Below are 27,399 nucleotides of genomic sequence, written 5' to 3'. Positions count from 1 at the left end.
CAGTGTCTCGGTGCTTGAGGATAGAACCCGCGGATGGGAAGCCATCGGCACCGAAGACATGACACCGAGGGGGCCAGAGCCCTTTCCCTCTTCCTCCATACATTACAGGGAGTGAGACCAAAAGCCCAGTCCCCGCCAAGAAAAAGAGGGTGAGATTAGTCTTACTGAATTTGTTACTGTAATTTAGATTCTTTAAGGGAATTTAATTAAGTTTATGTAGTGATCCTTATGATAGACTCCCAACATTCTTTCCACTCTGGGATGATTAGTAAAAGCCAACCGGCAATCCCATTCTTGCCAGTGGTTCATTTAGGAACACGTGTGTTACGCAGTTCTGGCCAAAGGGATTTCAGGAAAAGTCCACTGGAAGGCTTCTAGCAGAGTTTTCCACAGTCCCCCCTCAAAAGGAAATAGTGAGAATCCCACTTCCTCTTCTAAACTGTGTCTGAATATGACATTGGCACTGCACCAGCCACATTGCTAGCTGAGGATGATACCAATACACTGAGAAGGGCATCGCTGACAGAATCACAGGAAATGGAGCCCAAACCCAGACGTACTGTGCCCAAGGTCCACCCTACCTCCTAGCTTCATGTTATGGGAAGATAATTAATAAACTTCCTTCCAACCTGCGCAACAAAGCGAGACCCCCATCTCTACAAAAAAAAAAAAATACTGTGCCTGTAGTCCCAGCTACATGGAAAGCTGAGGCAGGAGGATCACTTGAAGCCCAGGAGGTTAAGGCTGGAATGGGCCACGATTGTACCACTGCATGCTAGCCTGAGTGACAGAATGAGACCCTATCTCAAAAAAAAAAAAAAAATCCTTATTGCTTAAGCCATTTTGAGTCAAGCTTTTCTATTATTTTCACCCAAAAGAAAGAGTTTGTAATCAGGACTTAAATGTAAAAATGTAGCTTAGAAATGTTTACTTCTGGGCCGGGCACGGTGGCTCAAGCCTGTAATCCCAGCACTTTGGGAGGCCGAGGCGGGTGGATCACGAGGTCAAGAGATTGATACCATCGTGGTCTACATGGTGAAACCCTGTCTCTACTAAAAATACAAAAAATTAGCTGGGCATGGTGGTGCGTCCCTGTAATCCGAGCTACTCAGGAGGCTGAGGCAGGAGAATTGCCTGAGCCCAGGAGGCGGAGGTTGCAGTGAGCCGAGATCGCGCCATTGCACTCCAACCTGGGTAACATGAGTGAAACTCCGTCTCAAAAAAAAAAAAAGAAAGAAATGTTTACTTCTGGTCAGGCCCGGTGGCTCATGCCTGTAATCCCAACACTTTGGGAGGCCAAGACAGGCAGATCACCTGAGGTCAGGAGTTTTAGACCAGCCTGATCAACATGGTGAAACCCTGTCTCTATTAAAATTATGAAAATTAGGCAGGCGTGATAGCGTGTGCCTGTAATCTCAACTACTCAGAAGGCTGAGGCAGGAGAATCACTTGAACCCAGGAGGCAGAGGTTGCAGTGAGCCAAGATTGCACCTCTGCACTCCAGCCTGGGTGACAGAGCAAGACTCTGTCTCAAAAGAAAAAAGAAAGAAATTTTTATTCCAAATTTTTTTTACTGGGCATGTAAATTTGATACATTGAGCATCAGTTATACTGGAAGTTGTAGAGGGTGTTGCTTTGCCCACACAGAAGCCCCTTGGACTATAAAGAACCTGGAAACAGTGCAAAGAGACAAATTGCAAAAGGGATTTATCAGGCCGGGTGGCGTAGGTCATGCCTGTAATCCCAGCACTTTGGGAGGCAAATGAGGGCAGATCACCTGAGATAAGGAGTTCGAGACCAGTCTGGCCAATATGGTAGAACCCCATCTCTACTAAAAATATAAAAATTAACCAGGCATGGTGGTGCATGCCTGTAATCCCAGTTACTCATGAGGCTGAGGTGGGAGAATCGTTGGAAACCAGGAGGCGGAGGTTTCAGTGAGCCATGATTGCACCATTGCACTCTAGTCTGGGAGACAGAGAGAGACTCTGGCTCAAAGGAAAAAAAAAAAAAAAAAAAAAAGCAGGGAGATTCATCCCCTCACTCCTCATATGAGGACCAAGAGGTGATATGAGAAATGTTTTCAACTGTAGTGAAATCTCTTCGATGGTGGGCATTAAATGTAAACTTAAGGAATAAACATATCTGCAGGTTTCATTTCTTATAGAAGAGAAGAGAGCAGAGAATCCAAAGAAACAGATCACTGGCAGCTCTATCAATGACCAAAGGGGTCTTCACAGGCCAAGAGTCCAAAATTCAAATGCCTTCAGAGCCCAGGCAAGTTCCATAGATGAATGAAATGACCAGAGCGAGGCACAGGAAATGGTGGCCCCACCTAAACACAGCATCTTCACTCAGATCCAGGTGACGTTACTATTAGGAAATGCCGCTTCAGTATCTCCAGAGCTCCCATTTTTCAAGAAAAGCCAGAAACCTAGATCATGTGAGTCTATCAGTTTTTAGATTTCAGCAAACAATTCAACTTAAAAAACAAAATTAAAACACCATCAGACCAAACAAAACACGTCTATAGGCTGTCTGTGGTCCTCAGTGTATCCTCTCAGCCCATAGGCTTACAGGGTCAGAGTGGACATGTGTGAAATTGAGAGGTCTGCCCTTGCTTTCACACAGGGCAAACATTTCCCTCAACAGGAGCTTCTTAGCCACATAGCTGAAAAGATGTGGTTCATTCTAACAGCCCAGCAAGAAGGATTACCTGCAAAATGCACCTGAGTAGCTGAATGAAATAACCTGTTTTCTGGGACCACTTAGTGTCATTGCTTAAATGTTGAAGATTGACCCACAACTTTCATTTCAATCTCGCCAGAGCCAAGTTGTACATCTGGTCATTGATTAGCTACCAACATGATCAGTCCCACTAAACTCCTTTGCTGTGTTCCTAGAATTTGTAAACTGACACAGTCATTCGCCTGCAGTTGAAAACTAAAGAGAGAAGGACTGAGATTCCTGGTTCCAGCAGCACATGAACCTCAAGGGAGCTGGAGTCTTTTCATGCCTTTTTGAGCTCCCCAGCACAGCCTAGCACAGTCCCTGTCTGCAGTGGCCACACAACAAATATTCACTGGTTTCTTGAACATAAGAGTAACCTCAAGGCAAAGTGAATGCCTGACTCCTAGAAAAATCTGCTCATTTTCATGGGCCTGTTTGTGTGTGTGTTTTGTTTGTTTGTTTGTTTGTTTGTTTTGAGACAGAGTCTTGCTCTGTCGGCCCACGCTGGAGTGCAATGGCGAGATCTTGGCTCACTGCAACCTCTGCCTCCCAGGTTAGAGTGATACTCCTGCCTCAGCCTCCCAAGTAGCTGGGATTACAGGTGCCCACCACCATGCCCAGCTTTTTGTTGTTGTTGTATTTTTAGTAGAGATGGGGTTTCACCATGTTGGCCAGGCTGGTCTTGAACTCCTGACCTCAAGTAATATGCCCACCTCAGCCTCCCAAAGTGCTGGGATTACAGGTGTGAGCCACTGTGTCCAGCCTGTGTGTTATTTTTAAAACAAGTGCTACAATACACTATAGCAGGAGGAACTTAGGTTAGATATGAAGAACTATTTCCTAACTACACAGATTGTGAAATATTAGAGAGCAGGCTACAAATGAGGAAGTGGCAGCTCCATCTATGCAGGACTTTTCCGCATAAAGTAAATGCCTGATATCTTGGTCAGATGTTATCACTGGTGAGGTGGGAAGGTGGCGTTTATGCAATGTGTGTGTTCCTGCCTGTCTTCACTCAGTAAGAACCACCATTTTCAAAGGGTCAACCTGCTCAGTGTCCTAGGTCCCTTATCTCATTGAGCCACCACAGAAACCCAGTAAGATAAATTATCCCCATTTTACAGTTGAAAAAATAGAATAATTTGCTCAAGTTCACCCTGTTAACAAATGGAAGAGCCAGTATTAGAACGCACCTCTATCTGGCTTCCAGCCAGGCGTGGTGATTCACGCCTATAATACTAGCACTTTGGAAGGCCAATGTGGGTGGATCACTTGAGGCTAGGAGTTCGAGACCAGACTGGCCAACATGGCGAAACCCCATATCTAATAAAAATACAAAAATCAGCATGGCATGGTGACACGTGTCTGTAATCCCAGCTACTCTGAAAGCTGAGGCATGAGAATTGCTTGAACCCAGGAGGCAGAGGTTGCAGTGAGCTGAGATTGTGCCACTGTACTCCAGCCTGGGTGACAGAGCAAGACCCTGTCTCAAAAAAAAAAAAAAAAAAAGCACACACACACAGCTGTTTGGCTTTAAAATCCAGGTTCCTTCCATCAGGCCATGCTGCCTCAGGTCCCTGGGAAGAGCACCTGTGATTACATATGGGGAGAGACCAAAAGGCATTTAGGAAAAGGGAGCATTACCCAAAGAAGTTATCAGAGCACTATTGAGGCCCAGTTAGGAAGCCAGAGTCAGGAAGAGAGAGAAGATGCCAGCTGGGGCAGAGAGAGGCACCAAGGGGAAGCAAGGTCAGAATCTGGAAGTCAAGGGACATCCTTCCAGAAGTGAGTTGGGAGTGACTTGGACCATCCAGGAAGGGAAGATGTGGTACAGGGAGTTCCTTTTAAGCAACACCCAGCTCATGCTGCAGAGCCTGCCAAGCACTAGCCGAGTGCTGCTGACTCGCCCAGCTCAGAGTTTCCTTTGGTGACCCTTAGCCTGCCAACAATATCCTTGGACTGTTCTCATTCCCACTCCCCACCCATCAGCAATTGTTTTTGGTCTTTGAGAGCTGAAACCCTGTTTCCAACAAAGACTGTGATTTAATTGTGTGCTTATGAGCTTCCTCAGATACCTGCAATCACAGAACTTTCCTTCTCTAAAGCATTGCCCTGTTGTCTCTGTCCTGGTAAGGCCCAGTTTCCTAGAATAGCATCATTGCTGCTACATAAGATGAGGCAGGTTGAAAACTAGTTGGTCAGTATATTACATGTTAAGCCACATTGCCTTTCCTACTTAATCCTTGTGGCTGAAAGGGGTTAATGTCTCTATTGCAAAATAAGCCAAAAATAATTATCCAAATAATCAACCAAATAATAATCATCATTTATGTTTGAACAGTTCTTTCTTTTTTTTTTTTTTTTTTGGAAACAGGGTCTCTCTCTGTCACCCAGGCTGGAGTGCAATGGCAGCCTCACTGCAGCCTCAAACTCCTGGGCTCAGGCAATCTTCCCACCTCAGCCTCCTGAGTAGCTAGAGCTATAGGCACATGCCACCACGCCTGGCTATTTTTTTTTTTTCGGTAGAGACAGGGTCTTGATATGTTGCTGGTCTCGAACTCCTGGCCTCAAGCAGTCTCCCTGCCTTGACCTCCCAAAGTGCTAGGATAGCCACGCCTGATCTAATCAGGACTTTCCAAAGTCAGTTTCCTCATATTGTCTCATTTGATCCCCAGCACATCTGTGGTGGACCTCTGCAGTTATTCTCATCCAGCATCCTTTCACCATGCTGGAAATGCACCCTAACTTCTCACTGCAGAACCTCCACCCACCCGCACACATCCCATGTGTTGCTGTCAGGAATGCATCCCAGGGTCTGAAGTAGAACACATTCCCTGGCCCCTAGGCAATCCAAGCATCAAGTTCTCCTGGCCATAGTGACCACCTCAGGGATGGGCACAAGACCAATGAGAGCCCATGAGAACTTTGCTGTGACTTGAGAAAGATGTTCTCAAGCTAGTCAGTTGGACTTGAAGCAGAAAGACTGGGTTCTGTGAGTGCTGCCAGCCATCAGGCTACTCTTTGAACCTGGTCATAAAGGTGACAGAGCAAAAGGCAACTCTGAGAGAAGACAGAGTCAGACTCCTGCTGACAGCACTTGAACTTTGAGTTACCCTTGCCTGAAGCCATCTCTATCCATGGACTTTTCACCTATATAAACTAATCTATGCCCTTTTCAGGTTGGGTTTTCCTTCACTCAAAACCAAAACAGTCATAAAAGTGACTTTAATTTGTGAGGGAAATATTTTCATGTCTGTTTTAGATAATAATTGAAGTTGAGATAGGTAAAAAGAGGCAGCTAAGGAGTAGCAGAGCACGGTCCTGAGCCCCTGAGTCCTGGTATCAATTCACAGGTTCAGTTCTTTAAACTGTAGTGGACTTCTTCAATCACAGAAATGCAGAGGACACACACAAAACTTTAAGCTGAGAAGATTAGCCAGACTTCATAGCAGCACCCATTGAGCTGAACTTTGAAAGACTGGGTTAGATTTGGCCTGCAGTAGTGGCAAAAGTATATGGTTAGCTACTCGGGAGGCTGAGGCAGGAGGATTGTGTGAGACCAGGAGTTTGAGGCTGCAGTGAGTTAGGATCACACCACTACACTCCTGCCCGAGTGACAGAACGAGACCCAAACTCCAGGGGGAGAAAAAGTGCCTGGGTAAAGAGCACATCACATGCAAGGACATGGATATGAGAAAGCTCAGAGGTACACACAAAATAACAAGCATCTTTGGTTTCTCTAAAACCCTGGGTAGATAAGAGAGAGAAAAGTAGGAAACTGAGTTAGAAACATACTTAGGGCAGAAAGTTTGGAGGACTTGAACTTTATCCTGAAGGCCAGAAATTCTCAAACCCTACTATATTAAAGATTGGCTGCAAGTGACTGTCACTCAATTTTGGCTAGCTTAGTTGTCCTATATCTTGGGGATGAGGCTATTGACCCAGGAAAGAGAACCCAAAAGAACCCAGTCAGGAGAAAAAATCAAATTCTTTGCTTTGAGTTCCAAAATAGTGTCTTCTTTTCTTTTCTTTTCTTTTTTTCTTTTTTTGAGACGGAGTTTCACTCTTGTTACCCAGACTGGAGTGCAATGGCGTGATCTCGGCTCACCGCAACCTCCGCCTCCTGGGTTCAAGCAATTCTCCTGCCTCAGCCTCCCTAGTAGCTGGGACTACAGGCATGCGCCACCATGCCCAGCTAATTTTTGCATTTTTAGTAGAGACGGGCTTTCACCATGTTGATCAGGATGGTCTTGATCTCTTGACCTCATGATCCACCCTCCTTGGCCTCCCAAAGTGCTGGGATTACAGGCTTGAGCCACCGCGCCCGGCCTTCTTTTCTTTCTTTCTTTCTTTTTTTTTTTTTTAAACAGCTCTGTCACCCAGGCTGGAGTACAGTAGCATAATCAGAGCTCACTACAGCCTCTACATCCAGGGCTGAAGCGATCTTCCTGTATCAGCCTCCTGAGTAGCTGGGACTACAGGTGCATGCCACCACATCTGACTAAGTTTCGTATTTTTTTGGTACAGACAGGGTTTCACCATGTTGCCCAGGCTAGTCTTGAACTCCTGGGCTCAAGCAATCTGCCTGCTTCAGATTTTTTTTAAGAAAAGAAAATTACAGGCCAATATCTCTGATGAATATTGATGCAAAAATTCTCAACAATATACTGGCAAACCAAATTCAACAATAGATTAGAAAGATTATTCATCATGACCAAGTAGGATTTATCCATGCGATGCAAAGATGGTTCAGCATGTGCAAATCAATCAATGTGATACATCATATCAACAGAATGAAGGATTATTCATTCATATGAATTCATATGATCATTTCAGCCAATACTGAAAAAGCATTTGATAAAATTCAACATCCCTTCATGATAAAGTCCTTAAAGATATATCTGAGATTGAAAGCAAGAAACAGACATTCCCAGGTACCATAAATCAAAAGGGAACCCAAAGCTACGACAGTATAGAGAATCTGAAGCTAAGACAGAATAGGTCTTGGGGTTTAAGGATGAGATTTCAATGTTGATGTGGCAACAGGAAATGAGGCCTTGAGCCCTGACAAGATCTGAAGTTGGAATAAAGGTTTTATTTGCTCCCCACAGGAGAAAAGAAGAACTCTACTTGCCAATTTGGGGAAGGAACAAGAAAGCTTGCCATTGGCCTGGACCACAGGGAGGAAAAGAATCAGCTAGGAAAAATTAGAACCTCAAGTCTGTTTCTATACCAGGGGGACATGAACTCACATAATCTATCAGGTGCAGGCCACAGATACTGAGCAAAATACAAATAAATTCATGTCTAGTCAGTGGTAGCTTTGGAGAACATCAAATATAAGAACTCAAAATCTTAAAAATAACTATTAGAAAAAGACAGATTTCTTACAAAAGCATAACAAACCACTGAAAGCTACTCTTGAACAACAATAGATGCCCAAAGACAAAGGAATAGCTTTTAAATTACTAATGGAAAATAATTGTCAAACTAGAATTCTACCCAACTAAACTAGCATTAAAGAAGGAGAGGGAAATACAGATGATTTCCAGCATACAAAGAGTAAGAGAGATGACCATCCAGTTTCTTTCTGAAATAATAATTAAAAATATTTCTCAGCACAAAGAAAATTGAGCCCCAAATACCTAAAGTAAAACAGCAAATAGGCACTGGTGCATTAATAAACATATCAGTGAACAGAAAAAAAACCGTGTACATAGTGTTGCCAGGTTTTTTGCTTTTTATAAGAAGAGGCCGGACGCAGTGGCTCATGCCTATAATCCCAGCACTTTGGGAGGCTGAGGCGAGTGGATCATGAGGTTAGGAGATCAAGACTAGCCTGGCCAAAATGGTGAAACCCCGTCTCTACTAAAAATACAAAAATTAGCTGGGCGCAGTGGCAGGTGCCTGTAATCCCAGCTATTTGGGAGGCTTGAGGCAGGAGAATCGCTTGAACCTGGGAGGCAAAGGTTGCAGTGAGCCGAGATTGCACCACTGCACTCTAGCCTGGGTGACAGAGCAAGACTCTATTGGAAAAAAAAAAAAAAAAGGAAACGCATTGGACCCTAAAAACAAAAAATATAGTTACCCTAAGACATGTCTTATCCCGTCAGAACATCAAGTTCATGGTTCTGCTTTTCAATTCTGACTCCAACCCTGACAAGGTCAAACAAGTTGAACTGATGAGAGATTATTGCATTAAGTATCCTAAAGCTGACATGCAGATTTTGCCTGTGTCTGAAGAATTTTCAAGAGCTCCAAACCTGGAAGTAGGATCTTCCCAGTTTAATAATGAATCTTGGCTCTTGTTCTGTGATGTTGACCTTGTGTTTACTACAGAATTCCCTCAGCAATGTCAAGCAAATACAGTTCTGGGCCAACAAATATATTTTCCAATTATCTTCAGCCAATGTGACCCAAAGATTGTTTATAGTGGGAAAGTTCCCAGTGAAAACCATTTGCCTTTACTCAGAGAACTGGCCTCTGGAATAACTATGGGTTTGGCATTGCTCATATTTGTAAGGGACCTCTTGTCCAAGTGGGTGGCTTTGATATTTACATCCAAGTCTCGGGGCTGGAGGATGTGGATCTTTTCAACAAGGTTGTCCAGGCAGGTTTGAAGACATTTAGGAGCCAAGAAGTAGGAGTAGTCCATGTTCACCATCCTGTCTTTTGTGATCCCAGTCTGGACCCCAAACAGTACAGAATGTACTTGGGATCCAAAGCATCAACCTAGGAGTCCACACAGCAGCTAAATGAGATATGGCTAGAACAAAATGATCCAGGCCACGTGTGGTGACTCACGCCTGTAATTCCAGCACTTTGGGAGGCCAAGGCGTGTGGAACACAAGGTCAGGAGTTTAAGACCAGCCTGGCAAACATGGTGACACCCCATCTCTACTAAAAATATAAAAATTAGCTAGGTGTGGTGGTGTACACCTGTAATCCCAGCTACTCAGAGGGCTGAGGCAGGAGAATCGCTTGAATCTGGGAGGCAGAGGTTGCGGTGGGCCAAGATCACGCCGCTGCACTCCAGCCTGGGCAACAGGAGTGAAACTCCATCTAAAAACTAAATAAATTTTTAAAAATGGCTCTGTGAGGACAGCCTAATGTCCAGCTTTGCTGGAAAATATGTTTTTAATTATCTAATCTATTTTTCAAAAAATTTTTGTATGATCAGTTTTAGAAGTCTATACAAAGATATATTTTACAAGTATTTTTCTTACATAGGACTCCCTTAAGAGTGAGCTTTCTGAAGAAGAATGTGATCAACATTTGCCTTTGAACACATCTTCTTGCTGAACATTATGTAGAAGACCTGCATAATTTTGACTTGAAATGAACCTGATCAAAAAAACTTTTTTAAAAAAATGTTTTCTTTTGAGATCCCTTTGCTACAGTCCTATAACAGAAAATGTGAACATTCCTGCAAAGTATTATTGTAACAAAACACTGTAACTCTGGTAAATGTTCTATTGTGACTATTAACATTGCACGGATTCTACCTTTTTTTTTTTTTTTTTTTTAACAATTTTTTTGTCCTGGTGCGGTGGCTCACACCGTAATCCCAACACCTTGGGAGGCCAAAGTAGGTAGATCACCTAAGGTCAGGAGTTCAAGGCCAGCCTGACCAGCATAGCAAAACGTCATCTCTACTAAAAATACAAAAATTAACTTCGTGTCGTGTTGGGCACCTGTAATCCCAGCTACTCAGGAGGCTGAGGCAGGAGAATCACTTGAACCTGGGAGGCAGAGGTTGCAGTGAGCCAAGATCACACCACTGCACTCCAGCCTGGGTGACAAGAGCAAAACTCCATCTCCGGGGGAAAATATTTGTTTTTGTTTTTGGTTTTGAGACAGTCTCACTCTTGTCACCCAGGCTAGAGTGCAGTGGCACAGTCTTGGCTCACTGCAACTTCTGCCTCCCAGGTTCAAGCAATTCTCCTGTCTCAGCCTCTGGAGTAGCTGGGATTACAGGCATGCACCACCATGCCCAGCCAATTTTTGTATTTTCAGTAGAAACGGGGTTTTGCCATGTTGGCCAGGATGGTCTCGAACTCCTGACCTCGTGATCCACCCACCTTGGCCTCCCAAAGTGCTGGGATTACAGGCATGAGCCACCACACCTGACCAAAAACAATTTTTTAAAAGCCATTTCTTTTTTTTTTTAAGCCATTTCATATTTCAGTTGTAAGATAAGGACATGTGATAATAGCTCTCTCTTCATTGTCTTCAGGAGAGCTTTTCAAAGTTGGTCATTTCCCCTCAGCTGTACTCCTATCATCGGGGCCACGTAGGGTTTTTTTTTCTTATTATTTTTCTTTTTAAAATTTTCACAGGAACTAACACAGGAGGCCACATAGGGTTTTAAAGAGAGGGGTGTGAGGAAAGCATAGCGAGATTCGTGGCTGTTCTTGTGGTAATTCATTTGGCCTAGATAGACCTGGCATTAAATTTCAAGGAGGATTTGACATATTCTCTTCCTGACTCTTCCCTTTAAAGGCTAAAATCTTAATGTTTAAAATGCCAAAGATAAACTATTGTAATAAATCTGATGTATACAAGCCAAAAAAAACAAAAACAACAAAAAACACCTTAATAAAAACATTGGGGAAAAATGTATTTGGTTTTGTTCCCTTCATCCTCTCTGTGATATTTGGGTGGAGATGGCTTTCTTTCTTTCATGACTGTTTTGTCTTATCCTTTGTTTCCGAAATATCTTTAATTTATTTAATATCCATTGCTCAGAGCTCTGCCATTTCTTGAGTACCTATTAGTTATTATTATTTATGTGTATTGGGAGTGTGTTTAGTATGTTTTATTTGCAGTAAACTGATCTCCAAAGATTTCCTTTTGAAAATGCTTTTTCCCCACCTTAATTTTCACATTCCTTACTGTTTTACTAAATATTAAGTGTTCCTTGACAATTTTGGTGCTCACATTTTTGGGGGACAAAAGTGAAATGAATCTGTCATTATAACAGGAAGTTAGTTCATTGTCTCAGATCAAATGGGCCACAATAATTTATTTTTCATTTAGATTTCGAACCGTGATAGACTTGCCATTTTAAGATACATCATTGGAAATCTGCTTATTTGTAAATAGCCTGTTGCTCATTTGAAAAAATAAACCAGTGAACACTATTTTCCTACTGTACTTTTCAGAACCATTTTGTCTCATTATTTCTATTTTAGCTGAACAATTGCATTACATTTGAAGAGTAAAAAACTTAAACACGAAAAAGTAAAAATGGCTCCCACTTTGTAAATGATATTGCCATGTGTTAGGAAAGACTGAAAGAGGAGAAATTTGGAGGAAAAAATAAAGAGTTTTATTTTGAACATGTTAAGTTTAAGATATTTATTAAACATGAAGCTGGCATTGTGAAGTACGTATGCAGACTGAGTCTGGAACTCAGGACATTTAGTCTGGAGATTAAAATTTGAGAGTTAGACTATAAACAGTATTTACAATTACGGGATTGAGGATATTTTCAAGGGAAGCGTGTAGATAGAGAAAAGAGCCCTCAGGCCCAGATGCGTAGAATTTCCATATTAGGCTGGGTGCAGGTGGCTCACGCCGGTAATCCCAGCACTTTGGGAGGCCGGGGGGGTGGGGGAGGGGGCATCATCTGAGGTCAGGGGTTCAAGACCAGCCTGACCAACATGGTGAAACCCTGTCTCTACTAAAAATACAAAAATTAGCCAGGCATGGTGGCGCGTGCCTGTAATCCCAGGTACTCAGGAGGTTGAGGCAGGAGAATTGCTTGAATCCAGGAGGTAGAGGCTGCAGTGAGCTGAGATCTTGTCACTGCACACCAGCCTGGGGGAAAGAAAAAAACCTTTTTCTAAAAAAAAAAAAAAAAAAAAGAATTCCCATATTAATTTTTAGTTTTTTAGTTTTAAATGCTTTTTGTAGAGACAGGGCCTCATTATGTTTTCTGGTCTGGTCTTGAACTTCTGGCCTCAAGTGATCCTCTCACCTTGGCCTCTAGAGGTGCTGGAATTAGAAGTGTGAACCACTGCGCTGGCCAGAACTTCTATATTTGGAGTTCAAGGAGAGGAAGAGGAGCTGTAAAGGACAACAAGAATGAGTTTCAGGAGAGTATGCGGCCAAGCAGACAGGGATGGTTTAAGAACAGTGTGGTCAGTTATGTCAAACACTGACAATACATCAAGTAAGATTAAGGCAAAGCAACGTCCATTGGATCTGGCATGCTAAAGATCACTAGTGACCTTGACTGTGGTGGTTTCAGTAGAGGGGGAGAGGACCAAAGCCAGGTATTATGAGGAGGTCGAAGTCAACTCCAAAACTCCCTTTGCTTCAGATACCCAGAGGTGACATTTAAAATATAAAAATTATTTTTTAGAAAAAGACACAGTTGCACTCTTATATATCTCCACGAACCAGAAATAGAATGGAAACACATGATAAGTGGGGCTGAAGTCTCAAGCTTGTAGGGCTCTAAGTTTGGAAGTTGGGCACTGGCAGGTGGATGAGGGTTTAGCAGGGGAGGAGGAAGCTAAAGCACTCCCTACAAGGTGGGACCCCGAAGCTTACAGAGGCTGAAGTGGGCTCCACCGCCTGTGAAAAGAAGGTGAAGATAATAGCTGTTAATCTATGGACTGAGACTTCATTAGAGTCGAGGGAGGTGAGGAGCAAAGAGAACACCTAGTTACCAGAAATTGTCAAGCTGTCTGCTGGACCCACAGCTAGACGTACCACATCCCTAAGATCTAAGGCTAGAGAAATCATAATCCTAAACTTTGACTCTAGTTTGAGGTCCAGAGGGCCAGAGAGCCAGAGGGAGCCATTCTGGAAAGGAATGAGGGGAGAGTAAGAGAGAGAAACCAAATAAAAACTAATACTGTCTCAAACTAAAAGTTTTCAATCATAATTACAAAACAGAAAGATAGCCTTTGAAGTTACAATCAGACCAGAAATTTTCTCAAATTTCCTTTGGATTTTAAAAATGTTCAGAGATGAATGCATAAGTTTCATTTCAAAATGAAATTATTCAGCAAAAATAGGCAGAAATGAAACAATATGAGAGAGAACCAACTGGAAATCCTTGAAATAAAAAAAATACCCTAATTGAAATTTTAAAGGTCATAAGTGGAAGAAAGTCAAGATCGAACACACTCAAACAGTAAATTAGAGAAGTGGAAGACAAAACTGAGGACTCATTCAGAATATAGCACAAGATAAACAAAAACCAGCAATTAAAATCATGGAGAACAGATTACAAGCTTCAAATACTGATTAAAATAATAGGAGTTCCAGAGAAAGATTATTGGATGAGAAAAAAACAATATTTGATCAGAAAATTACTGATTTTTTTTCCCCTAGAATTGAAGAAAATGCCCTAGAAATGAAATAAATTTATGCTTAGCCAAATTATCATCCAAGAGTGTTGAGGGGAAGAAAAAAAAGGTTCAGCATATAAAAACTAAAAGATTCTTAATGCTTATAGGCACCTTATGAAATAAGCTTCATATATATATTTCACACACACATGTATACACACACACACGTGTATGTGTATATGTATATATATATATATATATATATATATATATACTTTTTTTTTTTTGAGATAGGATCTCACTCTGTCTCTCAGGTTGTAGTGCAATGGTGTGATCTCAGCTCGCTGCAACCTCCACCTCCTGGGCTCAAGTGGTTCTCGTGCCTCAGCCACCCAAGTAGCTGGGGTTATAAGCAGGTGCCACTGCCGCTGACTAATTTTTGTGTTTTTAGTAGAGACGGGTTTTGCCATGTTGGCCAGGTTTCCCAACATATATTTAAAGGTTGGGCACGGTGGCTCATGTCTGTAATCCCAGCAGTTTTGGAGGCCGAGGCAGGAGGATCGTTTGAGCCCAAGAGTTCAAGATCAGCCTGGGCAACATAATGAGACTCCCCATCTCTACAGAAAAGCACCAAAATCAGCCAGCCATGGTGGTGTGTGCCAGTGGTAAAAACAAAACAAAACAACTGAAAGATCCTCTCAAAATGTAAGAGAGGTCCTATTAGTCCTTTCCTCAGAATCCTCTATTGCTTTTCATCTGATTCAGGGTAAAAGCTCAAATCTTTACAACAGCCTACAAGGTCCCACAGCGTGACAAACTAAGGGCCGGTCAGCAAAACCCTTGTACTGCCAGAGGGAAGAGAGAGTTTTCACACTTTTTTCAAAAAGAGAAAGAAAATGCAACAAGACCATATGTGGCTTGCAAAGCTAAAAACATTTACTATCTAGCACTTTACAGAAAACGTTTGCTGGCCTCCGCCCCACACAATTTGGCCCCTTTGTGATGCAGGGTTCATCCCCTAGCCTGACTCATTCTTTCTGCTCACAGAGCTCCAGGCAGACTGGCCTTCTTGTCATTCCTTGCAGTTTTTCCAACCAGCCAGGCATGCTTCCTCCCGGAAAGCATGGAGGACAGGAAAAGCATGAGGAACAGGAGGACAGGAAAGACATGAGGGGGCTGTTCAGTAGTGATAAAGTTGTGGGTCAATGTCTTGAAATGTAATAAGGTCAAATAATTGTACTGTGGTGTATTTTTATTTTTTTATTTTTTTATTCAGAGTTTCGCTCTGTTGTCCAGGCTGGAGTACAACGGCGTGATCCCAGCTCACTGCAACCTCCGCCTCCCAGGTTCAAGTGATTCTCTTGCATCAGCCTCCTGAGTAGCTGGGATTACAGGCATGTGCCACCATGCCCAACTAATTTTTGAACTTTTTACTAGAGACAGGGTTTTGCCATGTTGGCCAGGCCAGTCTTGAACTCCTGACCTCAGGTGATCCACCCGCCTTGGCCTCCCAAAGTGCTGGGATTACAGGCATGAGCCACCACGTATTCATTTTCTATTGCTGCCAGTTGCTTGCAGTTATTCCAACCGGCCAGGTAGGTTTCCACCCTGAGGTCTTTACTTCTGCCATTTTCGCTGCCGGGAATTTTCTCCCCCCAGATAGCCACACAGCTAACTTCTTCTCCCTCAAGTCCTCACTTAAAAACACCTTCTCAGGGAAGGCTTACCTGACCACGCTATTAAGGATCATTATCCCTTTGCCTACCCTCCTCACCTCACTCACTCTGTTTTGTTTCACATCACATATCACTAACATACATGTTTTACTTTTTATTGCTGTTTTTTTCCCTATATTTTCCCAGTAGAATATAAACTGTTCCTGGTACATAGTGACTGCTCAATATGTATTTCTTGAATGCCCTTATGGGTCACGAAAGCCATCACATCTGTTTTCTACACAGTACTTGTCACTAGCTGTAAATGACATATTTAGGGATTTTGTCCACAAACTTCATGAAAGGGGGGACCACAGGATGACACTCAACAAATATCGAGTATCCAATGTAATATTTATTCAATGACTACATATTCCATACATCTTTTTTTTTTTTTTTTTTTTTGAGACGGAGTTTCGCTCTCATTACCCAGGCTGGAGTGCAATGGCGCGATCTAGGCTCACCGCAACCTCCGCCTCCTGGGTTCAGGCAATTCTCCTGCCTCAACCTCCTGAGTAGCTGGGATTACAGGCACGCGCCACCATGCCCAGCTAATGTTTTGTATTTTTAATAGAGACGGGGTTTCACCATATTGACCAGGATGGTCTCGATCTCTTGACCTCGTGATCCACCTGCCTCGGCCTCCCAAAGTGCTGGGATTACAGGCTTGAGCCACCATGCCCAGCCCATACATCTTTTAAAAGAGCAAATGGGAATGGAGGAGATAGACACACAGTGAGTCAACAACTTTTTCAATAATTTTTGCTATGAATGGGGGCAAAGAAATTGGATGGTGGCTGGGAGTGGATGTGGGACAAAGGGAGGGCTGAAGATGGGGATCCAGTGAGCAATTCCAATGGACACATATGCTAATATCATAGAAAAGAGGGGGCAATTTGAGAAGCAAAGTTCTTGGAGAGGTGGGAACAATGGGATGCAGGGACAGCAGGAGACAGTGGCCGATAGTGGCAGAGATCTGTCCTTCCACTGTAACAAGAGGGAAGAAGGAGCAGTCTCAGGCAGGGTTGCAGCTTCGTGGGAAGGAAGATGAGGGAGTTCCCGTCTTTTGGCCTCTGGTTCCTCAATGATGCGTGGGAGGTGAGATTATCTGCTGAAACTGAGGAGTGGAAGCACATGGGAGGTTTGAGAAGAGAGGACAGTGTATGAGAAAGACAAAGGGGCTTTATTGGGGAAATGGTAAACGACAGGCAACTTGGCAGTTATTGAGGGTTATTCAGGGGCTGTACCATGAATTTAAATGAAAGCAGTAGGCCCAATTTGGTGATTTTTTTTTTTTTTCTTGAGCAACACAAGACTCCTTGGTTGCAGTTGTGAAGAAGGTTGCAGAGTTAAGTGCGATCAGGCTGATTGTAGCAAAGCAGTGGTTCTCAATTTGTGGTACCTGGACCAGGAGTATCAGAATCATTGAAAAGTGGAGAAAAATGCACATTCCCAGACCCCACCCAAAACTCCTACATCAGACACTCTGGAGGCAGGGCCCAGCAGAATGTGCTTCCACAAGCCCTCCAGGCAATTCTCATGCTGTGCCCAGTCAAGTCTGAGCAGTACTGTAATAAAGAGAGAGAAGAACAGGAGAGCTGAGGAGGCTTATGTGGGATGATTATAATGGCAGGCTACAGAATCCAAATTGGAAAAGAAGGACAGGAAAGACATGAGGGGGCTGTTCAATAGTGATAAAGTCATGGCTCAACGTTTTGGAATGTAATAAGGTCAAACACTTGCAGCATGGTGTATTTATTTTCTTTTTTCTTTTTTTTTTTTTTTTTTTGAGACAGAGTTTTTGCTCTTGTTACCCAGGCTGGAGTGCAATGGCGCGATCTCGGCTCACTGCAACCTCCGCCTCCTGGGTTCAGGCAATTCTCCTGCCTCAGCCTCCTGAGTAGCTGGTATTACAGGCACGCGTCACCATGCCCAGCTAATTTTTTGTATTTTTAGTAGAGACGGGGTTTCACCATGTTGACCAGGATGGTCTCGATCTCTTGACCTCGTGATCCACCCGCCTCGGCCTCCCAAAGTGCTGGGATTACAGGCTTGAGCCACCGCGCCCGGCTTGGTGTATTTATTTTCTATTGCTGCCAGAATAAAATACCACAGACTTAGTGGCTTAAAATAATACCCATTTATTATCCTATAGTTCTGGAGGTAAGAAGTCTAGGTACAGCATGCCTCAGCTGACTCCTCTGTTTAGAGATTCATAAAGGCTCAAACCAATGTGTTGGTGGGACTGCCTTCTTCTGGAGATTCTAGGGATAAATCTGCTTCCAAGCTCATTTTGGTTATTGGCTGAATTCAGATTCTTGTGGTTGTAGAAATGAGGTTCCCATTTTGTTTCTGACTGTCGTCCAGGAGCCTCTATCAGCTTCTTAAAACCACCTGCATCCCTTGTCAGATTGTCTCCTCCATCTTTCAACCAGCAACAGCATTGGAATCCTTCTTTTTTTAAAAAAAATTTTTTTGGCGAGATGGGGCCTTGCTATATTATCCAGGCTGGGGTCAAACTCCGGGCCCCCAGCCATCCTCCCACCTCGGCCTCCCAAAGTGCCGGGATTCCAGGCATGAACCATTGCACCCAGCCTGGAGCGCTTGTTTCATCTCAGGTCTCTCTGACTTCCCTTCCAGCCACATCTCTTCTACTTTTCTCTTTTGTTTCACCTCTCTGACTCCATCCAGAGAAAGTTCTCTGCTTTTAAGAACTCATGTGATTAGACTGGGCACACTTGGATAGGCTAGGCTAATCTATTTTAAGGTCTATAACCTTAATTACATGTACAAAGTTCATTTTGCCATGCATGGCTACAGGTTCCTGGGATTAGGATGTAAGCATCGTGGGAGACCTTTATTCTGCCTCCCACAACATGAAGTGACTAGAACAAGTGAGCTAGAGAAACAGAAGGTGCAGAATTTAGAGGTGGGGAAGATTCTAGTGGTAAGCGTCAGGGTGTATCCATAGGAGTAAGAGAAGTAGAGGGAGTGTCATTGATGGCTAGGCGGGCAAAGAATTGAGAGGCCTGGGTGTTGGGAGCTCACCCACTTGGATGTTGGAGTCATTGACAATAATTACGCAGCAGGGGTGGAGGGAAAGTCACCTGTAATATGAAGCAGGAACTCAAGTTCTCATCAAATGGCCTTAATCTCACTGACCATCAGAATTACTTGGGTGCTTCATAAACATGCATGTTTTGGAGACCCACTCCAGCAATCCTGAATCATAATCATAGTCTGAATCATCATGCTTCTGATGATAATCAGATTAGGAGCTACAACTGCAGGTAAGCAGAAGCTGTAGAAGCCTTTGGTTGGGAAGTTAGTGATTATAACTATGTTTTGAGATATTGGTCTCCAGGATATCAAGGGTTACACAAGAATGGACAGTTTGAGGAGATCTTTGACTTCCATAGGTACCTTTCTTAATTTTAAAAAATTGTTTTAAATTTTTCTTTTTTTTTTTTTTTCTGAGACGGAGTTTCGCACTTGTTACCCAGGCTGGAGTGCAATGGCGCAATCTCGGCTCACCGCAACCTCCGCCTCCTGGGTTCAGGCAATTCTCCTGCCTCAGCCTCCTGAGTAGCTGGGACTACAGACACGCGCCACCATGCCCAGCTAATTTTTTGTAGTTTTTAGTAGAGACGGGGTTTCACCATGTTGACCAGGATGGTCTCGATCTCTTGACCTTGTGATCCACCCGCCTCGGCCTCCCAAAGTGCTGGGATTACAGGCTTGAGCCACCGCGCCCGGCCCTAAATTGTTTTAAATTTTTAATAAAAATTATTTTTAGTAGAAACGGGTCTTGCTATTTTACCCAGGCTGGTCTTGAACTCCTGGGCTCAAGCAATCCTCCTGCCTCGGCCTCCCAAAGCATTAGGATTACAGGCATGAGCCACCATACCAGCCCATAGGTACTTTTGCATAAAATTGACCTAAGGATACACCTTCAGTGTTCACCACCATGCCTGTTGTCCTTTTCCATTTCCCTTTTCACAATCCCCCTTTCTCTTTGCAAAAGAAATGTACATCTCTTACCCATCCTGAATCTTACATTGTAAATTGGCCCAGGATATTACAAATTCATCTCTAAACAGGACACCTAGGCCGAGTGCGGTGACTCACACCTGTAATCCAGCACTTTGGAAGGCCAAGGCGGGTGGATCATGAGGTAAAGAGATGAAGACCAACCTGGCCAACATGGTGAAACCCCATCTCTACTAAAATACAAAAACTTAGCCAGGCATGGTGGCACGTGCCTGTAATCCCAGCTACTCGGGAGGATGAGGCAGGAGAATCACTTGAACTTCAGAGGCGGAGGTTGCAGTGAGCCAAGATCGTACCACTGCACTTCAGCTTGGCGACAGAGCAAGACTCGTCTCAAAACAAACAAACAAACAACAATAACAACAACAAAAACCCAGGACACCTATAGGAGGCTTCATGTCTTTCCCTGTCTTACACGTATTTCTGTTAAGTTTGAAGCATCACGGTAGAAACAGTGTGACTTGGTACATGTTGAGATGTTAGAGCTACTGACCAAACAATGATAACAAGCTTTATTCCCTTACCTATCTCTAGACTGCTGTGAAAGAATACCTTGCTTCCAAGACAGAATCCTATGAGGGCAAGACAAATAGAAGTTCAGTAGGAAATACCAAGCATGGCAGCGTCTTACGTCATCCCAGCACAAACTCAGGGACTTGTTCTCTGACTTGAATAGTTATTCAATTTAGAACTAGAGTTCAGATGAGAGATAGGGAAATGCACATATTATCGAAATTGAAAACTGAAGCCTAATTGGCTATTAATTTGATAATAAGACTGGTTTTGTCAATTTGGTTATATGACAGATATTTTCCTAAGTTGAATGAGTTGATTCTGTAGTTCCAAGTTTCTGACAAATTAAAGCCCATAGCAAGTAAGATAAAGCATTTTATTTTTAAATAATTATATTTTGGCCGAGTATGGTGGCTCACACCTGCAATCCTAGTATTTTGGGTAGCCAAGACAGCCTGGACAACATGGCGAAACCTGATCTCTAAAACAAATAAACAAACAAAAAATTATATTGGCAAGGCCTACTAAAATTAATATCTTTATGTTTCCAATTCTTTTTGAGTATATTGGGCTACATAAGGTGAAAGAATAAAGCATATAAGTAATATTAATTTGTTAAGTTTTGGTAAGAGTTTTCTTGGAGCCAGGACTAGTGGCTCATGCCTATAATCCCAGCACTTTGGGAGGCCAAAGCAGGAGGACTGCTTGAGCTGAGGAGTTCAAGGGACAACATGGCAAAACCCCATCTTTACAAAAAATACCAAAATTAGCCAGCCATGGTGGCACACAACTATAGTCCCAGCTTCTCAGGAGGCTGAGGTGGGAGGATCACCTGAGCCAGGGGAAGTCGAGGCTGCATCGAACCATGATTGCACCACTGCACTCTAGCCTGGGTGACAGAGTAAGACCCCATGTCAAATAATAAAATAAAATAACAAAAATAACCCCTGCTCATTTTAAGAACTCATATAACATCAAAATGTAAAAAAGTGAAAAATGAGAACCTTTGTTCCACCCATCTCATTTTCTTAAAACAATCAGTTACAAAATGAGATGATTTCTATAATACCAGACCTCAGATGGGAAAAAACATAGACTAGCTAGAGAGGAGTGGAGTCAAAAGGCAAGGAGGCCTGACTCCTGGGTCACCCTGGTCTAGATCTGGATCTGTGCCTGCCCTGAAGGCCTAACTCAATGTGCTCAGCTGTGGGTACACTCACACACTGAGGATAGTAAGGAACGACGCAGCCACACTCTTTGTGTTTCCAGATGCCTCTGAGACCCAGGGCCCAGTGAACTTCTGTGCATAGGCCTGCAAGCAGATTCCCCTTCTGGGGCTCTGCTGACTCTGGTACCCATATATTTCAGTCCTTTCAGGGACTTGCATGTTTGAAAAGCCTGCTGGTTAACCTGGATGAATCTCTAATTGGTCTAACTGGTAGCTCTTCTCCACACTCCTTCCACCCACCAGCATGTCCTACCCGAGGACCTGACTGGCCTCAGAGAGTTCACAGGGAATGGGGAAGGGAAGTGAAGGTTGAGTACGGTCTCAGCTGCACAGCTGCCCTACACAGCTGCTTGGGAAGCTTTAGTACTCTGATCCCACTTTTGGGCTGTTCTTGACCCAAGGCAGGTCCAGAGCCCCTGGGCAATAAAAGGACAGTATTCACTGGAGGAGCATCAGCCAATTCACTTCACTCGTCTCACTTCTGAGATATTTGGCTGCTCCTGCAACACATTGGTATCCCCGTGAGAGTCAGACAAATGTCCTGCTCAAAGATTATACCACCTCTTTCATCCACTTGTGTGCTTCACTTTTTTTTTTTTTTTTCTGAGATGGAGTTTTGCTCTGTTGCCCAGTCTGGAGTGCAGTGGCATGATCTCAACTCACTGCAACCTCCACCTCCTGAGTTCAAGCAATTCTCCTGCCTCAGCCTCCCGAGTAGCTGAAATTACAGGTGTCCACCACCATGCCTGGCTAATTTTTGTATTTTAGTGAGATGGGGTTTCAGCATGTTGGCCAGGCTGGTCTCGAATTTTTGATCTCAGGTGATTCACCCACGTCGGCCTCCCAAAGTACTGAGATTACAGGCGTGAGCCACCGCGCCTGGCTGGGTGCTTCACCTTTTGAGTTAAGGCTCTGTCTGGACATAGCATTGATACTCCCAGTATGTTCCAGGCTGGAGGTGCAGAGAAGGCATTTGATAAATGATTGCATGAATGAATGAACAAATGACTACATGGTTTCTCTAACTTCCTGTTTTTTAAGACTGTCATTATAGTATGTTTTAAAATATGCTTTCATTCCCTGTCTTGGTCCAGGCCTTTGTAACTTTTTGCCTGTGCCCTTCACCCAGTCTAAAAGGAGTCTCAGCAAAATCTTAGGAAGGTAATGAATGAGACAAGGGGGCTAGCAGAGAGAAGAGCATTGTAAGCAGAGGAAACTGAGGCAGGAGTGTATCCGGCATGGTTGAGGAACAAGGAAAGCTATGTTGCTGGGGCCAAGTGAGTGATGGGGAGAACAATAGGATATAGGGTCACAGGTGGAGGCTCTGGGTCAGATAGGGCAGGTCATATAAGGACTTTGTCTTTTACTCTGAGTGAAATGGCAAGCTGTTTGGAGGGTTTTGAGCAGAGGGGGGATGTGATCTTGCAGGTTTTAAAGAATCCCTCTGCTGAGAACAGAGTGGACGGAGATGGGGAAGGCCTGTGGCAGAAGCAGAGGAATTGTTAGGAGTCAGCCAGGCAAGAAACAACTAATGGCAGCTCTGATCCGGACAGTAGCAATGAGGGTGGTGAGAAGTGTTTGGATTCTGGAAGTATTTTCAAGGCAGAGCCAACAGAGCCTCCTAACCAATTAAATGTGGGAGATGAGAGAAAAAGTAAAGTCACTCCGGGTTTCTGTCTGAGTAATGAAAAAATGGTGCTATCATTAACAGATGGGGGAGGCTATGGGTGAAATCGTTTAGGGAAGTTAAGATCAGATGTTGTTTTGGATGTTTTGAGCTTGAGTTATCTTTTAGATGTCCAAGTGGTGATGTCAAGTGGACAGCTGAATAAATGACTGGGAGAGACCTTTGGGCTGGATCTCATGCCATCTCGTGCTTTAAATATATCCTCACTCATGTCCCCAAATCAGCTCTGACTTCTCCCATAAACTTCAAGTTCTTATATTTGACTACCTACTTGACTTCTTCACTTAGCTTTCTTTTTTTTTTTTTTTTTTGAGACGGAGTTTCGCTCTTGTTACCCAGGCTGGAGTGCAATGGCGCGATCGATCTCGGCTCACCGCAACCTCCGCCTCCTGGGTTCAGGCAATTCTCCTGCCTCAGCCTCCTGAGTAGCTGGGACTACAGACACGTGCCACCATGCCCAGCTAATTTTTTTGTAGTTTTAGTAGAGACGGGGTTTCACTGTGTTGACCAGGATGGTCTCGATCTCTTGACCTTGTGATCCACCCGCCTCGGCCTCCCAAAGTGCTGGGATTACAGGCTTGAGCCACCGCGCCCGGCCTTCACTTAGCTTTCTAACAGGCATCTCAAATTGAATATGTCCAAAACTAAATTCCTAATTCCCTGTCTCCCTACACAAAACACAAACAAATAAACAAACAACAATAAAACTCAGGAAACACAACAGCAGTTCCAATCTTCCTAAACTTTGAAGTTATCTTTGACTCTTCCCTTTTGGACTCACATTCAAACCATCCACAAATCCTGTTAAAACTGTCGCCTGGCTATCCCTACCATTCACATCACCATGCCCTGCTCCAAAGCAGGGCTTCGTCTCTTGCCTGGATTGTAATAATTTCCAAACTCTGACAGTCTGTTCTCCATAACTGACAAATTGATTCTTTTAAAATCAGAGCCTCTCAATCCTCTGCTCAAAACCCTTTAACAGCTCTTCATCTCAGAGTGAAAGCCTATAGGCCTCACAGGGTGTGGGCCCACCACCTCCAACTCACCTCTCCACCCACAACAGCTTTCACTCCTCCTGGCCCACTCCACTCCCGCCATGTGGCCTCTTCAACACGCCAAGCACACTCCTACCTCAGGGCCTTTGCAGTCATGTTTCCTTTGCCTAGACAGCCGTCTCCCCAGCCAGGCACAGTGGCTCACACCTGTAATCCCAACACTTTGGGAGGCTGAGGCAGGAGGATCCCTTGAGCTCATGAGTTGGAGACCAGCCTGGGCAACATAATGAGGTGCCCATCTCTACAAAAAAAGAAAAAAAAAATAGCTAAGTTTGGTGGAGCACACCTGTAGTCCCAGCTGCAAGTATGTTCCACCAAAAGGGCAGGAGGATTGCTGGAGCCTGAGAGGTCAAGGCTGCAATGAGCCATGATAGCACCATTGCACTGTAGCCTAGGAAACAGAGCAAGAGCAAGACCCTGTCTGAGAGAGAGAGAGAGAGAAAGCCCTTTTCCCAGATTTGCAAAATTTCCTTTATGTCTCTGCTCAAATGTCACGTTATCAAAAAGTTCTACTTCTCAAGTAAATCTACTTGAACTTAATTTGGCTATAAAATGAAACCAACTATGCCCTTGGAATTTTTCTGGGGTCTCGAGGGAGGGACAGTCTGTAAATAGAGAAAGTCAAGTTCTGGTTCTACTTTACAAAAGATCTAATTCTGATCTTCCTTACCTCGCTTCCTCTCTCTCTGTTACACTTATCAGTACCTGACATATATATATGTACATACACATATGAATTAATCAGTCAATGTTGGAAGGTTGAAAGCATGGCTTCTCTGGAACTTGAGAGTTCACGACACTAGAAACTGGCCAGGGAAAAGAAGAGACCTCAGCATGAGCACAACGTTTATGACACAACAGCACCACTACCACACATATCCATACACACACACACACACACATTAAATAACCTGGAACCGATGTAAATGTACAACAAAGGAAAATGATAAAGGGTGCTTGTGGGGTAGAAAAGTATACAGTTGTCAGATGGGTGTGGTGGCTCACGCCTATAATCCCAACACTTTGGGAGGCCGAGGCGGGGAGATCACCTGAGGTCAGGAGTTTGAGAACCAGCCTGGCCTACATAGTGAAACCCCATCTCTACTAAAAATACAAAAATTAGCTGGGTGTGGTGGTGGGTGCCTGTAATCTCAGCAACTCCAGGGGCTGAGGCAGGAGAATGGCCTGAACCTGGGAGGCAGAGGTTGCAGTGAGCCAACATCGCACCACTACACTCCAGCCTGGGCAATAGGCGAGACTCCATCTCAAGGAAAAGAAAAGTATGCAGTCATTAAAAACACTAATTACTGAAGACAGTAAAACGGTTATAGTATGTTATGGAACAGTAGTACAGTTAATTGTAAAACCGACTGGCTCTTAACATATAATTACATACAGTACTGCTATAATCACAGCAATGCAAAATACGTACATATAGGAAAGCTGATATTTAAAACAAAATTACTTATTATGTTAGACCTATTAAGGGGGTTATGGGTGGTTTTGTAATCTTCTATTCTTCACACACACATGAAAATTATACTATTTTTTCTATAAAAGGAAGACGTTTTACCTCCCTAGGCACATAGGTTGAGGAAAATCCCAGCCCAATGAAGTTAACACTCAAGTTCCCCAGAGACTCCCATGTGTGGGTGGCAGAAGGGTCTTGGGCCAGGTTTGTGCAGAAGGGCTGTCCCAGAGGCTGAAACGAGTGGTAAGTGAGGCATAGAACGTTTGCATGACTAACCCAGGGGAAAATACCCACCAGAGACTTATTTCTATTTAAGAAAAGAGAAATGCAGAAGTAAATCTACTTGAACCTAATATGGCTTTAAAACGAAAACAACTGTGGAGTTTTGGGAGGCTCTCCTTTGAGGAGAGAAAATCCAGTCCGGGCTCTAGTGACCTTCACTGCAGAACCAAACTCTCCTGCAGGGGTCCAGACTGGGGGCTTCGGGCCCTCAATGGGGCCTCAGTGCTAGTGGAAAGAGTTCTGAATCCATAAACCGGCTGAGCATTGACTTTAGAGCAGCCTTCTTAACCAAACTAAGATTATGAACCCTGGTCATTATTAAAACAACAAAACTTCTTCTCAGAAAAACTGCACATTTGCCCTAAAATGTGAAACAATCTCAGGAGTTTCATGGGCTCCCTGAATCCTATCCACTCCTAGCTGTCCCTGTATCCCACATTAAGAGCCTCTGATGGACCTGATAAATACAGTCTCCTACACATAATGTATACAATGTGTATGCTATTATTTTTCAAGTCTGTTGATAGAACTGTGATGAATAAATTCAAGTTCATTTAAAGGAATACTGAATTTAGAGATTTCTTGTTATATGGGATCTCCAGAGGACCGGTAAATGCCTGTGCAAGCCAAGGAACATGTAAAAAGAATCTCCTATCCCTGCAACAAAGCCTTCTTCCAAGCGCCGGAAAGGGGTCCTATTGGGACAGTTGCTCTGCAGGGCCCAGGCGTTGGAGGGCGCCGGGCTCCAGACCACGAGCTCTGAAAATCTGAGGCCCCGCCGGAGCTGGCGCAGGCTTTTCGGTGTTTTCTCACGGAAATGTTCAGCTGCTGGTTGGTTCACATGTATTTAAGTTTTATTCTCCAATTAGGACCGGGTTTTCCAGACGTGGTTTGTCAGCGTGTGCCCAGTTACCGGCGTGCGCCCAGGCGCGAAACACAGCCTTGGGTCGCTCCGGGTGAGTGCCCTGGGTGGAGCCCCGGGGCCGCGGCGTGGTGGCCGTCCTGCTCTGCGGGTACCCGCGGAATGCCCTACCCGCGAGCTCCCTCGCCTGGGCGCGCCTTGTCGCCATCCGAGTGCACGGCTAAGACCCGAGGAACTGCGCATGCGGCTCCGGCTCGGCGAAGGAATGGGGAGACAGCGAGGAGAAGGGGGCTCAGCACAGCCCACTCCCCATTACTCGAGCCTCCAGAACTATCCTCCCCCTAGCCCCTACGCCTCCTTCTATTCCTCCGAGCCCTCTCCCAAGACGCTCCTAACCTGATCGAGACTTTGGCACATAACCCAATTCTAGGAGCCCGGGCTGGCTCAGTACGACTCATCAGACACTTATCAGTATCTAACACACAATAGATTCGTGC

At 44.1% G+C, this 27,399-nt stretch overlaps 1 non-coding gene and 1 pseudogene across 1 annotated transcript; one reads left to right on the top strand and one right to left on the bottom strand.

Annotated features, from left to right (window-relative positions):
* On the bottom strand, positions 1-149 carry LOC116525389. Its single transcript, XR_004257672.1, has one exon. It is a non-coding gene; the product is annotated as a small nucleolar RNA SNORA57 (small nucleolar RNA).
* On the top strand, positions 34-27,302 carry LOC116525002 (annotated as a pseudogene).
* Positions 27,303-27,399: the final 97 nt, after the last annotated feature.

Source organism: Sapajus apella, unplaced genomic scaffold, assembly GCF_009761245.1.
Source record: "Sapajus apella isolate SASKATOON/1434 unplaced genomic scaffold, GSC_monkey_1.0 scaffold47, whole genome shotgun sequence".
Lineage (NCBI taxonomy): Eukaryota > Metazoa > Chordata > Mammalia > Primates > Cebidae > Sapajus > Sapajus apella.
This window is presented reverse-complemented; position numbering and strand designations above follow the sequence as displayed.